The 12,983-nt window shown below is 34.5% G+C and overlaps 2 pseudogenes; one reads left to right on the forward strand and one right to left on the reverse strand.

Moving 5' to 3' along the window:
- Window positions 1-1,472: 1,472 nt before the first annotated feature.
- On the forward strand, window positions 1,473-3,603 carry LOC134275531 (uncharacterized; annotated as a pseudogene).
- Window positions 3,604-6,578: 2,975 nt separating this feature from the next.
- Window positions 6,579-10,185, reverse strand: LOC134275529 (uncharacterized; annotated as a pseudogene).
- Between the last annotated feature and the right edge of the window lie 2,798 nt (window positions 10,186-12,983).

Here is a 12,983-nt window from a genome sequence, read left to right on the forward strand (position 1 = left end):
TTACACGGGGTTACATGAGTCTCTCTCTCTCTCTCTGATATTGTTTTTTACACACTTTGCAAAAAAGAATAACTTATGAAAATAAATAGATGTACTTACACTGAAAGGATTTAAAAAAGATAAATAACACTTGAGAAAAGAATGTTTTTCGTTAATTAACGAGAAATACGCTAGGAAATTATTGTATCAATTTCGTGTTTCTGCTCTCAATTCTCTGATCTAAAACAAAATGTGTATTTTACTCGGGAATATACATGTACGTATGCTTAGATCCTTCACTAAAACTTTGATTAAATGCAGCTCAGACTTTATACGACATATGTAACACGAATTCAGGTCAATGCTATTTTAATTAGTCTTTCTTCGTTAGATAAGGACATGAGATTAAATTATTCATTTAGAATTCCATTCAAAGTTTTAATACTATATAGTGAATCAATTATTTTACAAATAAAAAATTCTAGAAACACTGTTAATTCAAATGAAATAGGACTTTAATTGTCACCAAATGTGTTCTTGTAAGTAAAAGTTCTATGTTATGACATACAATCGAGCAAAAACGCAGTGCCTTGGTATCGGTCGCGGAAGACGAACTACTGCTGTATATGCAGCAATTTCAGAGATGGACATGTCATCAGTCACCAAAAAATTCCTAGAGATACAAAGAAAATATGGCTGAAGCAGGCTAGATTAATTCGTAAAAAATTTGTTCCGCAGATTTTGTAAATAATGATGATCCGTCTGCAGAATATCCACTACCGAAATTTAGCTTATTAGCTTTTTTTTTAATAGGCCTATTCGAATATGTATCAGCATTTTATCAGTAATTTGTTTCGTTTTATTTTTGTAAGGGGGGGGGGGGGGTCACACAGCACCTTATTATAGTACTACACAGATTAATACAAATCCAGAATGAGACTATGAGTGGGGAATTTAAAAAAAATACGAATCAGTTAAGATTTCTTTTTATTCACAAACACAATAACATTTTTCCATATGACAGAGGCATTACACCATGAATATGTTTACATCAAGAACGTCCGCGGAAGTGACTTTATTTATAGCGCATGCGTATTAAACACAGTAAAAGAGTTCCCTTCAGGGGAAATAACTCACCTTTTGAAAATGGGGAATACTCTTTTACCTGATGCCTACATACCCTGTATTATTTGATAAATAATCACATTAATATTAACAGAAGACAAGTAAATATAAATGCATCGTCGGATACCCACGGGTGATCTCTTCTTTTACTTATCACCCGTAGGCAGACTCGCCGAGATATCGTCGTATGTAATTACATATGCACGCATCATTTGATTGGCCGCATTACAGAGTTTCAATGCTAAGCCAACCAATCAGAGTTTACGTTACGTACAAAGTTTCGGCAATATCACAAACATGGAGGACATATTTTCTGTGGTGAGGGAAAAATTCATTTTAGAGACGTTGAAACCTTTTCAGGAGGAAACAACTGCTCAGCTATTGAAAGGCCGGGATTCTTTTCTTTCCATCAGAACTGGTGGAGGTTAAAGCATTTGTTATCAAGGTTTCCAGCCAATGTGGACGGAGAAAAATGGATGCGAGTGCAGTGTACTTATCGTTTCCCCATTGATTTCGATAATGAAAGAACAGTGTGAATACTTGAAATCATGTAATTTTCAGCCATGTACATTGGTAGAGATTGTAGCGAAGATGATGATATTATAAATGGCAATTTTCAATTCCTATTTGCTTCACCCGAATCCATTTTGTCTGTGAGTAAATGGAGAGAAATCCTGGCCTAAAGTAAACGCTTCAAATTATTTGTTGTGGATGAGGCTCATACTGTACTGCATTGGTATGGTTGAATTTCAACTTTTCAAACTTATTAATTTATAGAGACATATATTATTACCACTTTACAAAAAGACAAATCAAACATCTACTAAGAATCTGAATTTTAATGTTAGTATATATTAATATTTTCAGGGGTAAAAGTGAAACACATGAAACAGAGAACGAGCCTTTCTGTGTATGGTTCAGCAAGCTGAGTGAAATCAGATCCCTTATACAAGGCCCTGTCCTGTTAAGGTTTCGTCAAATGTCAATCTGTCTAAAAAATTATTTTTACAATAACTCCAAAACTATGTGTGGTATAAAGTCAAAACGTTTACAGTTTATAAATATATCATTGATTAATAGATAGAAAGTATCACTTGATAACAAATATTTAAAAAAAGATTTTTTTGGAAAAAAATTGTATCAGCAAATGTGCATATTTTAAAAAAAATGCACCTGCTTTATTCTGTCCTTTTTGTGAAAACCATCATTGCAGAAATAATATATGTTTATCATTGAAGGGCAAGTTGGACGTGAATGGTCTCTGAAAGGCTGTTATTGAAAGCATGACATGTATAAAGACAAGACCCCTATAGAATCCGCCATTTGCAATGTACTTTCACTTTCAAGTCTTAACATTTGGACAAAATAAACAGGGAAAACAACTTTCCAGAGACTATTCAAGTCCAACTTGCCTTTCATTGATAAACATATTTTGTTTCTGCAATGATGGGTTTCACTAAGAGCATGGAATTAATTAGGTGTATTTTTTGAAAATATATGCATTTTTAAGAAGAATTTTTCTCAATTAATATGTTTTCCAAGTATTTTTTTATCAAGTGATACTTTCTATCTGTTAATCAATGAAACATTGATAAACTGTAAAAGTTTTAACTTTATACCTCAAATAGTTTTCGGGCTATTGTAAAAATAAATTTTTGAACATGTTGACCTTTGACGAAACCTTAATAACTGCAACAGCTAACAAATCAGCACGGATGGAAATGCAGAAAAAGTTCTGTGTGGTAGATTGCCACGAAGTAGCAAAACCCTGATAGGGAAAATATCAAACTTTTCATTCATAAAACTAAGAGCACTGTTTTGCTTTGTGACCTTTTTTACTCTTTGATTTATTTATTAAAAAAAGGATAAGAAACTCTGCGAGAGATTTTTGATATTCTGTCCTTCTATCAAAACATGCAGTGAATTATTTTCGTCCTTACGAATGGAATTGGGGAATCTCATAATCCATGTTGAAATGTTCCATTCACAATCACCAGACACTGTTAAACAAAAAATAAAAGAAGACATGAATGTAGAAGACGGAAACATCCGAGTTTTGGTTGCAACAAGTGCAGCAGGAATGGGGGTCAATTTTAAAGCCATTAAATATGTTATAAACTATGGACCTCCTAAAGATATGGACGGATTCGTTCAGCAGTTTGGTAGAGCAGGACGTGACGGAGGAGTGGCCATGCATGGCTTTGTTACTTTATAATGGTTAAACAGTGTAAAAAATTGGATGATGATATGAAAACATATGTTTTAAATACAGAGAGATGTCGTAGGGATATCATACTCTCAGCTTACAAATCAAAATCAAATCCTAAAAGAGTAAGGCATATGTGCTGTGACATTTGTGATGTTAAATGGAATTGTAAAGGCAGTGACTGTTCAAATTTTTTGCATCCATTTTTCAAATACAAGCTACCAATATGCTCTTCAGATTCAGATAATGGTGCAGATGATATGTTCGATGACAACTCTGAAAATTCTGAATAAAAATAGAACATTAATTTAATATCTGGTGTTTCTTTTCTCTTTTAAGGCAATATGAAGTGAAAAGAAGAAGGTATGGTTTTAGCTTTATTGCGCCCTAAAAATGTAATGACATCAAAAAGTTTTGAAACTGGCTTATGTATTAGTAAAATAAATGCCTCTGATAAATCAGGAAAGAATATGGCATGAAGGTTTACCATTCTGTAAATATGACGTCATTAATGTGAAGCATTTCTCTATTTTCAACAGAAAAAGCCTCAAAATGGCACATTTCAAGGGTGATTTTCCTTTCGAAAACAATGTCCACAGCCGTCGCCCACGTTAATTTTTTGATATTTAGTGCAAAATTCAATAACAAATCACATATCTCAAGATCTTTGTGGGCGATGCCTGTGGACAATGTTATCTGAAAGAAAATTCCATTGAAAATTGGTGTCTTCTGCAACTTTTTAAGAAAATACGGGAAAATACACATGTTTATGACGTCATAATTAGCATTTAAAAAAACCATGTAAGAAAAATGACTTGTATGATTTTTCTGCATTGATTTTCAATTATCTAAATAGCAAGATTTTTCAATTTTTACACCAGTTTCATTTTTTAGAAAATCACAGGGCAAAATTCGTATGGAAACAATACCTTCTTCTTTGCAGTGGGCATTTTTTTAATTCTAAGAATCATTTATAATAAAATAATTCAAATTAATTCAGTTTGATGCCTTAAGCTTTCAGCTTTATAGCACTTCTCCATTTCAGATCATCTTGCTTTTGTAAAGATAAAGCAGTACAATTGGGAAAAAATTATTTTCTTAACATATAGATAAATTCACAGTATAAACAAATACACGAACTGGGATACATTGTATGCGTACCTTAAATTATGAGTTACAGTGTTTACAGGTACATTCCATTGTGATCAATTCTTGATGCACAACAGTACTTCTTGTCATGTATACCATTATTCAAGGTTAATGACATAAGAAATAGGCTCTTCTTACAATGTAGCCAAAGAATCAATTTTAAATCTGTTTGTGTTACATCTGCATACATGGGTTATGTTACTTTTTCTGCACTAGTTATCACCTTACTGGCACTTACATGTAAACTTTATAGTGTAGGATACTGTAACTTGTGTAACCCTTATGACATTCTTACTCTTAATTTATACATGAAATGGAAATACACGTTCCATGTTCCAAGAAAAAAATAAAAATGGCAATGAAATGGATTAACCTGGTAATTTCAAAAATGTTCATGGTGACATTGATAAACAGACCTAGATTACATGAAAAAACTTGCTATCTTCTTTTGAGCATTTATCCAGTCATGCAGTTCTACACTACTAACACAATGAAAGGGGTCTTTAAAATTTGAAAAACTAGTCCACTTTAAGTCTCTTACTTGTCCCTTTTGCCGCAGTACCTTGACAATTGTTGCAATGTCCTTCGTCTTGTCAACTGTTGGTCTTGTCCGTCTTGATTTTATGGTCTTGGTTGTTGTCATTAATTGCTCTTTTATTCCGTCAATAACTTGTGTTGTCATACAGATAAGCTTGGCAGATTCGAAGGATTTGTTTGCACCTTGTGTATTTAACTGCTTTTTGATATTGTGTACTTGTAACTCAACACAATTATCATTTGGAATATTATTCTGAATTCCACCTTTCAAATTGACAGTCATGTTCCACTTGTATTCAAAGCTGTCTCGTGTATCAAGTATGGCTATAATGTATGAAATCATTCGCCAAAGCCAAAGTTTATATTTTGAGTGTTTAACTGCAGACGCATACAGCCACTCTATGTAAGCATTGCGTACAATTCTGTCACCATCACCCAGTTGATAAGCATTGCATGTATCTCTTAACAATAGAGTCATTAACAGAAAAGAATGGATAGGATTGAAATCCCTCAGCATGTTCAGTATTTTCAACACCAAAGAATTTCCAACTATGTTTCTTCTCCAAATGTTTCTTAAACCAACCTAATTTGATGTATTTTTTTATCACAAAGTGCACAGATGTACATGTCTTCATTTTCACTTTTCATAGCTTCCATCTGGTCATCATCATGGTCCAGTGCCTGCAATTTTTCTCTTAGTTTGTTTATAGACTCGAAATTACAAAAACCTAAAGTTTCAATCACTTTTCTTGCTGCACAAAAAATCCAGTCATTTTTTTTTTCCTGATCACTCATCAAGGAAAAGATTGGGGCATGTTGAGGTGTCGAGCTGAGATCCTCCATGTCCATAATATCCATGAATGCTCCAACAACATACCCATCAGTAACATCCTCAATAAACTGATGATGTGGCCTAAAATACACAAACAGATGTAAACAAGAGATGTTTTAAAAACACTTACATGTATGCCCCCCCCCTTTTCAAATTTCAAGGCACATAACTCTGTCCAAATGGTCCAATCGTGACCAAAAAAAACTTGACCTAGATATTCATATAAATCCGTATACCAAATTTTATTTCAATTTGTGCAACCTCTGCAAAGAAAATGAACAGAAACTGATGATGGACAGACAGACAGCAGAAAAGCAATATGGCCTCCCTTCTTCGAAGGAATATTCAAATGACTTGTGTACAGCAAAAAAGAACTTGTATACAGTATGTACATAGTATTCAGGTCTCACTTTCTTTGATAATTTTTTATTCCTGTTTTCTTTTCTATCTGTCCCCTTGAGAAAAATCAATAAATAAATCATGTCAGATCAGTGTAAGTATAGCTCATAATTCTTTGACAAAATGCAAATGAAACCCAACAGCTAGTACAAATTGCTTATTAGTAGATAGATAAATGATTATTTTGTACCTCCACAGTTTGTCAAATGGAAAGGGTGTGTGTTTACTGTGTTAGTAACAACAATAAGAAGAAAGTAAAAATAAAAAGAAAAACTTACATGTGAACAACAAACTTTTCAAATTTTTAAACAGTCAACTTCTGAAACAGTCAACTTATGGAAATATCCATGCTCAGTATACCAAAAGGAAATTCATTTCCCTGTGCAATCCTCAGGTCTATGAACTAATCCTCTGAGACTTTCAAACTTTAATGGGCCGTTCTGCATGGCCTCTTGTGCGGAGAAAGCTCTTTCATTAGTAAGAACATCCCCCCAAACACAATTCTTTGTGGCATTTCACCTTCTAAATGTGGAACTGCCAGGTCATGGATGCTCTTAAGTATAGTGATCATTCCTGAATGATAAAAAAGGAATGATGATTTTCTTTTTTTTTAAAAAATGGAGAGGGGAGAAATTTTTAAGAAATTCTCTATCATAATATATTGATTCAGATACAATAAATATCATATTAAACAGTGTCTTTTGTACTGACAACAAAAATAATATCTAATTTTAAATGTTACTGTTAGTATAGTACAAGCAACACAAAGATAATCAGAGTCTGTGTAATGGTAATTCCATTTCTCATCTATTGCCAAATGAAAATGCATGTAGTGAAATTTTGCAAAAATCATACCTTGAATAGAATTTTCACTTGCTTCAATAAGGTTGCAGTTGTGGAACACAGATTTTTCTTTTGTTTTTTCCAAATAAGGATGCTGAATGTAGGGTGGAAAACTAGCACTGGCAGGTTTCAAAAATTCAATATATCTCAGAAGAATTTTTGAAACATGGAAAATAATGTTCTCATACAAACTGTCAGTCTGTACCACTGATGGTAACCAGCTGGATGTAGGTACATGTAAAATGTCTCTTTTTTCTGTAGACACATTCGACGGCAAATTTAAGTCATCTATTGCAGTAATACGTTTTTGTTTTGCTATTATAAGGAACCAATGTAAGCTTTTACGTTGTTTCTCAATTGTCATCCTTGCTGGGTTGATGGTGACGTCCAAGTTGTCTCCAAGGATTTGTATTGGCTTTGCATTTGAACCATTCTGCACAATATCACAATGAGTATTACCAACATCTGCTCTATCAACTTCCTCACTACAAACCGCTGGAACAAGAAATTCACCTCCAGCATCACTTTCAGCACCACCTACACGTTGTTCCTTTGCCTGCATTACTTTCCACATCATCATGGTATGGTATATTCTCTGCATCACATTCAATAACAGCAACATTGTAATTTGCATTTTCTGCATCAACATCTGCAGCGACAAAAGTACTTTTTTCAGTATCGCTCCTTAGTCCTCCCATATAAGATGGCTCTTCAGGATTGCCCATGATCTTTTCCCTGTTTTTCACATATTTTGTAACTGTTTCCATAATCATCTTTTCTTGCTGCTTTGCAAGTTGTTTTTTCTTTTTGTTTACACTTGTAGGTGACACAGCTACACCAAGATCATGCAGGATTTTCAACCGTGAAATGTGAAAAAAAATTGTTTGATATTATCGTACAGTTCAGAGAAATATCATTAGCCCTCTGCGGCGAAAAGACTACCTCCATGTTTTCATTAATTAACCTAACAATGAATTTACCCACCCAAATTCTGGATAAATCCTTTACAACTCTCTCAATTTTTTTAGTCATGAGATCTACCTCCAGTAAAATTTTCAATCAAATTCATTTATTATGTTTATTAGTGCTGAATGTTACTGACAAAGACAACATGCAATAATAATAATGAACAGGTACTACTCAAAAGAATGTAATGTGATTGATTGTTTGTTGATTAATGTCCCTCTCAAAAATTTTTCATACATACGGAGACGCCACCACTTGCTGGTGGAGAGCTACAAATATTGTTTATACTCAGCACAAAGGGCCATTGAGCAGTGAGGGATCTTTTTTGTGCCAGCACTTACTGCCACATGGGACCTCATTCTAAATGCTGTTTCATTTGCAGGACCGATCTCCATGTCCCACAGTGGGATTCAAACCTGCGACATAAGGAACAACTCCTTAGAAGTAGATTGAGTACAGATACTTGATTTCAATGTGTTTGATGAATCCACATTAGATATAATGGTAATTTCAATACTTCAAGTGCAATGTATATGAATATCCTCATTTCATAATGGATCTACACTTGGAATAAAAAGATTATATATATTACAATAAATTAATATAAATTTTGCTTTGTATCTACCAGCCAAAAAATAAGATTAATGCTTTGTGATTTCTTTTACAGTATGTGTCTCAATCTTATTACAATAATTATTATGTTTATTATATCAAGTACTGGGACTTTGGAATCTTCTTACCTCTTTAGTCAATCCACATTTGTCTGCTATAAGTCCTATTATATACTGAAGCTGATTTAGACCTTGAGATCTTGTGTAAAGTAAAATGGCTGCAGAAGTTATCAAGCATGGCAGTTTTTTCTTGCTTCTCAAGTTCAGGTCAGCTGCAGCACAGAAAACTGAATACAAGTAAGGAGCCTTGGCTTGAAATTGGTTAGAAACAGCTGTCCAGTCATAGTTAAGATTTTCAGACGTGTGATTTTGGAAAACATCTCCATTTCTTTTCACAAGAATACTAATTTCCCTCATATTCTCCTTTTTAACAACATCTAGCATTGCATCCTTGTATTTTTTATTTTTCCTATAATGTTTCATTATTGTTGTAGGTTCCTTATTGTTCATCATAGCTTTCAAAGCAAATTTCTCTGGCTCAGTACTTATATACTTAGAGCGTTCACCATTTGCATACTTGACTGTGATCTAATAAGCAAAAATAATAATTATTATTATTTAAATAATTACATATACAGTGGGGTCATTCAAGCATACACAATTAACAGGAATACATTAGGTACAAAAAAGCCATTACTATTATAATACTCATTTTTTTGTAACAACTTTTTTTTCAAATCAATTTTATTAAGGGAACTCCTCTGTGCATTTTCCCTTTGAAAATAATTTTTATAAATGTGAATAATGATGTAAACACATGACAAAATTTATTTACAATTATTTTTAAAAAGCAGATTGTTAGATTATGTGCTCTTGATCTTTATAAAAAGTCCTTCCGTGAAAGTAAGCAGTCCTCACATTAGTTGAATATTTGATATATCTCTTACATAATGGTCTCTATATGTGGTTTGAAAATCTCCTCGGCCGAACTTCACTAGTTACATAATTTTCAAGTTTAAAATAAGTTATCATTTATTAACTCCTCAAAATGTTTACCTTTACGTCAAAATCTTCTCTTGGTTGTTTGGTCTGCGTTGACTTGTTCTCTTTTGGTGCCTCGGTTTTCGCTATTATGCATTTTGGTAAAGGACGAGGTCGATTTGGCGTTTGAAACAATCTCTTTTTTAGCTTTGACTTTGGTGTCGGTGTTTGTTTCACAAGAGACCTTTTCTCTCCCCTCCTTGGTGTTGTTATCTTCTGACACTTTGTAAGAATACCAGGCATTTGTTTTATCGTCTCTAACAGCTTGTCACGTTGTTGTGTCAACACTATTACTTTCGTCAGAATGTCACTGTCCAGTTTCCTGATTCGGTTCAACTTGTTGACACAATGATTGCATAAAAACCCACTCACGGGATCAATGCCAAGTTTGGCGTGTCCCCATATTGTTCAATACTGATATTTGATGTTACCGACCTGTAAGACCTGTCATTTATCGTTTTGTCACAAAATTCGCATGTTTTCATGGGCGCCGCCATTACCGGGTGTTACCAAACCAATAAATGTATTTTCAAAGTTGAAGAGTTCCAAATTTACTAACAGACTTTCTGATTGGTTGTTTATAATCGACAAATTTACATATTTTACGACGAAATTTCGGCGATTTTGCCCACGGGTGATAAGTAAAAGACGAGATCATCCGTGGGTATCCGACGATGACATAAATGTACCAGTGTTAATATTTATTGGAAAATATGAAATATTAAATAATTTACCGGAGTCTTCTTGCTTCTTCTGATTTCGGCCCAATATGTTTGAAGTCTGATGAAGTGTAAGTCAGGAACTGAAACACTGCCTTCAGCACACACTCTGTATCTTCGTTAGATGGTGCAATTTATCAGTGACTTCTTAAGTAATAAATTATTGTAAACTTGTACTTAATATAATTTGATAATAAAATTAAATCATCTAAGGCAGAGTATTAATTAAATATAACTTCTAGTTAAATTTTACATACACGATACCTTGACTTATATATGCTGAAATGAATATCTTTTATATAATCTCTGAAGATGATGACCGGTTTCAGTGCATCACAAAGAACTGTTCTTCTTATCTATAAACCTAGAATCTCAGATTTTTTTTTTACCTCGTATATTTCATCCAGAGATTCCAAATTTGAATACCTATCTAGAAGCAGAGCACATGCGCGCCCATGACTTAACCACCTGATATCTGCGGCCCTAATAAGAGTTTTTTCCGATGGTAATTTTCATTTATTTCCTCAAAGACTGCACGTCTCTTTGGAGAATAGTGGAATTATTTCTATATCCCAAGTAGTAGAGAGTCGAGCTCTTCGAAGACTGGGAAATCCTTTATGAGATGTTTCACGCACAGAGCAAGTTTATGGTCTCTGTAGTTAAATCATGGACATATAAGAGAGGGACGTGTACACCGACTTCGCGCCAAATTATCTTCATGTTTTCGCAGCGCCCTCACCGGAAGGCATAGAAAGACTTCCTGTCAAGATGGCAAGCGAAAACGAAGTGGGGCCAGTGGGGGATATTGCTGATGTATTTGAGGTAAATTATCTGAATCATAGACTTTTTGCTTACCCAACAGGTTTTAAAATCTTTAATTATCTTCAAAAAATAAATTAAAATTCTTTTCTATTCATTGTTCCTTTTTAACTCACCTGAGCCGAAGGCTCAAGTGAGCTTTTCTGATCACATTTTGTCCGGCGTCCGTCTGTCTGTCCGTCCGTCTGTCTGTAAACTTTTCACATTTTCGACTTCTTCTCAAGAACCGCTGGGCCAATTTCAACCAAACTTGCCACAAAGCATCCTTGGGTGAAGGAAATTCAATTTTGTTCAAATGAAGGGCCACGCCCTCATTCAAGGGGAGATAATTGAGAATTAGTGAAAATTTGGTGGTATGTTTTAAAAATCTTCTTCTCAAGAACCACTGTGCCAGGAAAGATGAAATTTATGGGGAAACATTCTCAGGTAGTGTAGATTCAAGTTTGTTCAAATCATGTCCCCCGGGGGTAGGGCGGGGCCACAATGGCCGACCAAAGTTTTATATAGAAATATTTAGGAAAATTCTTTAAAAATCTTCTTCTCAAGAACAGCAAAGCCATGATTGCTCATATTTATATGGAAGCATCCCTAGGTAGTGTAGATTCAAGTTTGTTCAAATTATGTTCCCCGGGGGTAGGGCGGGGTCACTATGGCCGACCAAATTTTTATATTGAAATATATAGGAAAATTCTTTAAAAATCTTCTTCTTAAGAACAGCAAAGCCATAATTGCTAATATTTATATGGAAGCATCCCCAGGTAGTGTACATTCAAGTTTGTTCAAATCATGACCCCCGGGGGTAGGGCGGGGCCACAATGGCCAACCAAAGTTTTATATTGAAATATATTGGAAAATTCTTTAAAAATCTTCTTCTTAAGAACAGCAAAGCCATAATTGCTCATATTTATATGGAAGCATCCCCAGGTTAAAGTGTATTCAAGTTTGTTCAAATCATGACCCCCGGGGGTAGGGCGGGGCCACAATGGCCGACCAAAGTTTTATATAGAAATATATTGGAAAATTCTTTAAAAATCTTCTTCTTAAGAACAGCAACGCCATAATTGCTCATATTTATATGGAAGCATCTCCAGTTGTAGTGTATTCAAGTTTGTTCAAATCATGACCCCCGGGGGTAGGGCGGGGCCACAATGGCCGACCAAAGTTTTATATAGAAATATATTGGAAAATTCTTTAAAAATCTTCTTCTTAAGAACAGCAGCGCCATAATTGCTCATATTTATATGGAAGCATCTCCAGGTTGTAGTGTATTCAAGTTTGTTCAAATCATGACCCCCGGGGGTAGGGCGGGGCCGCAATGGCCGACCAAATTTTTATATAGAAATATATAGGAAAATTCTTTAAAAAACTTTTTCTCAAGAACAGCAAAGCCATAATTGCTAATATTTATGTGGAAGCATCCCCAGGTAGTGTAGATCCAAGTTTGTTCCAATCATGACCCCCGGGGGTAGGGCAGGCCCACAATGGCCGACCAAAGTTTTATATAGAAATATATTGGAAAACTCTTTAAAAATCTTCTTCTAAAGAATAGCAAAGCCATAATTGCTCATATTTATATGGATGCATCCTCAGGTAGTGTAGATTCAAGTTTGTTCAAATCATGACCCCCGGGGGTAGGGCGGGGCCAAACTTTTGGTTTTACACTTTTCTATAGTATTGTAATTATAACCAATTTCTACTTTTTCCTAGCCACAATGCTCGGGTGAGCGATGTGGCCCATGGGCCTCTTGTTAATTAAA

This window comes from Saccostrea cucullata, unplaced genomic scaffold (genome assembly GCF_032062105.1).
Source record: "Saccostrea cucullata isolate Sc308-1 unplaced genomic scaffold, CSIRO_AGI_Scuc_v1 ctg7184, whole genome shotgun sequence".
Classification (NCBI taxonomy): Eukaryota; Metazoa; Mollusca; class Bivalvia; order Ostreida; family Ostreidae; genus Saccostrea; species Saccostrea cuccullata.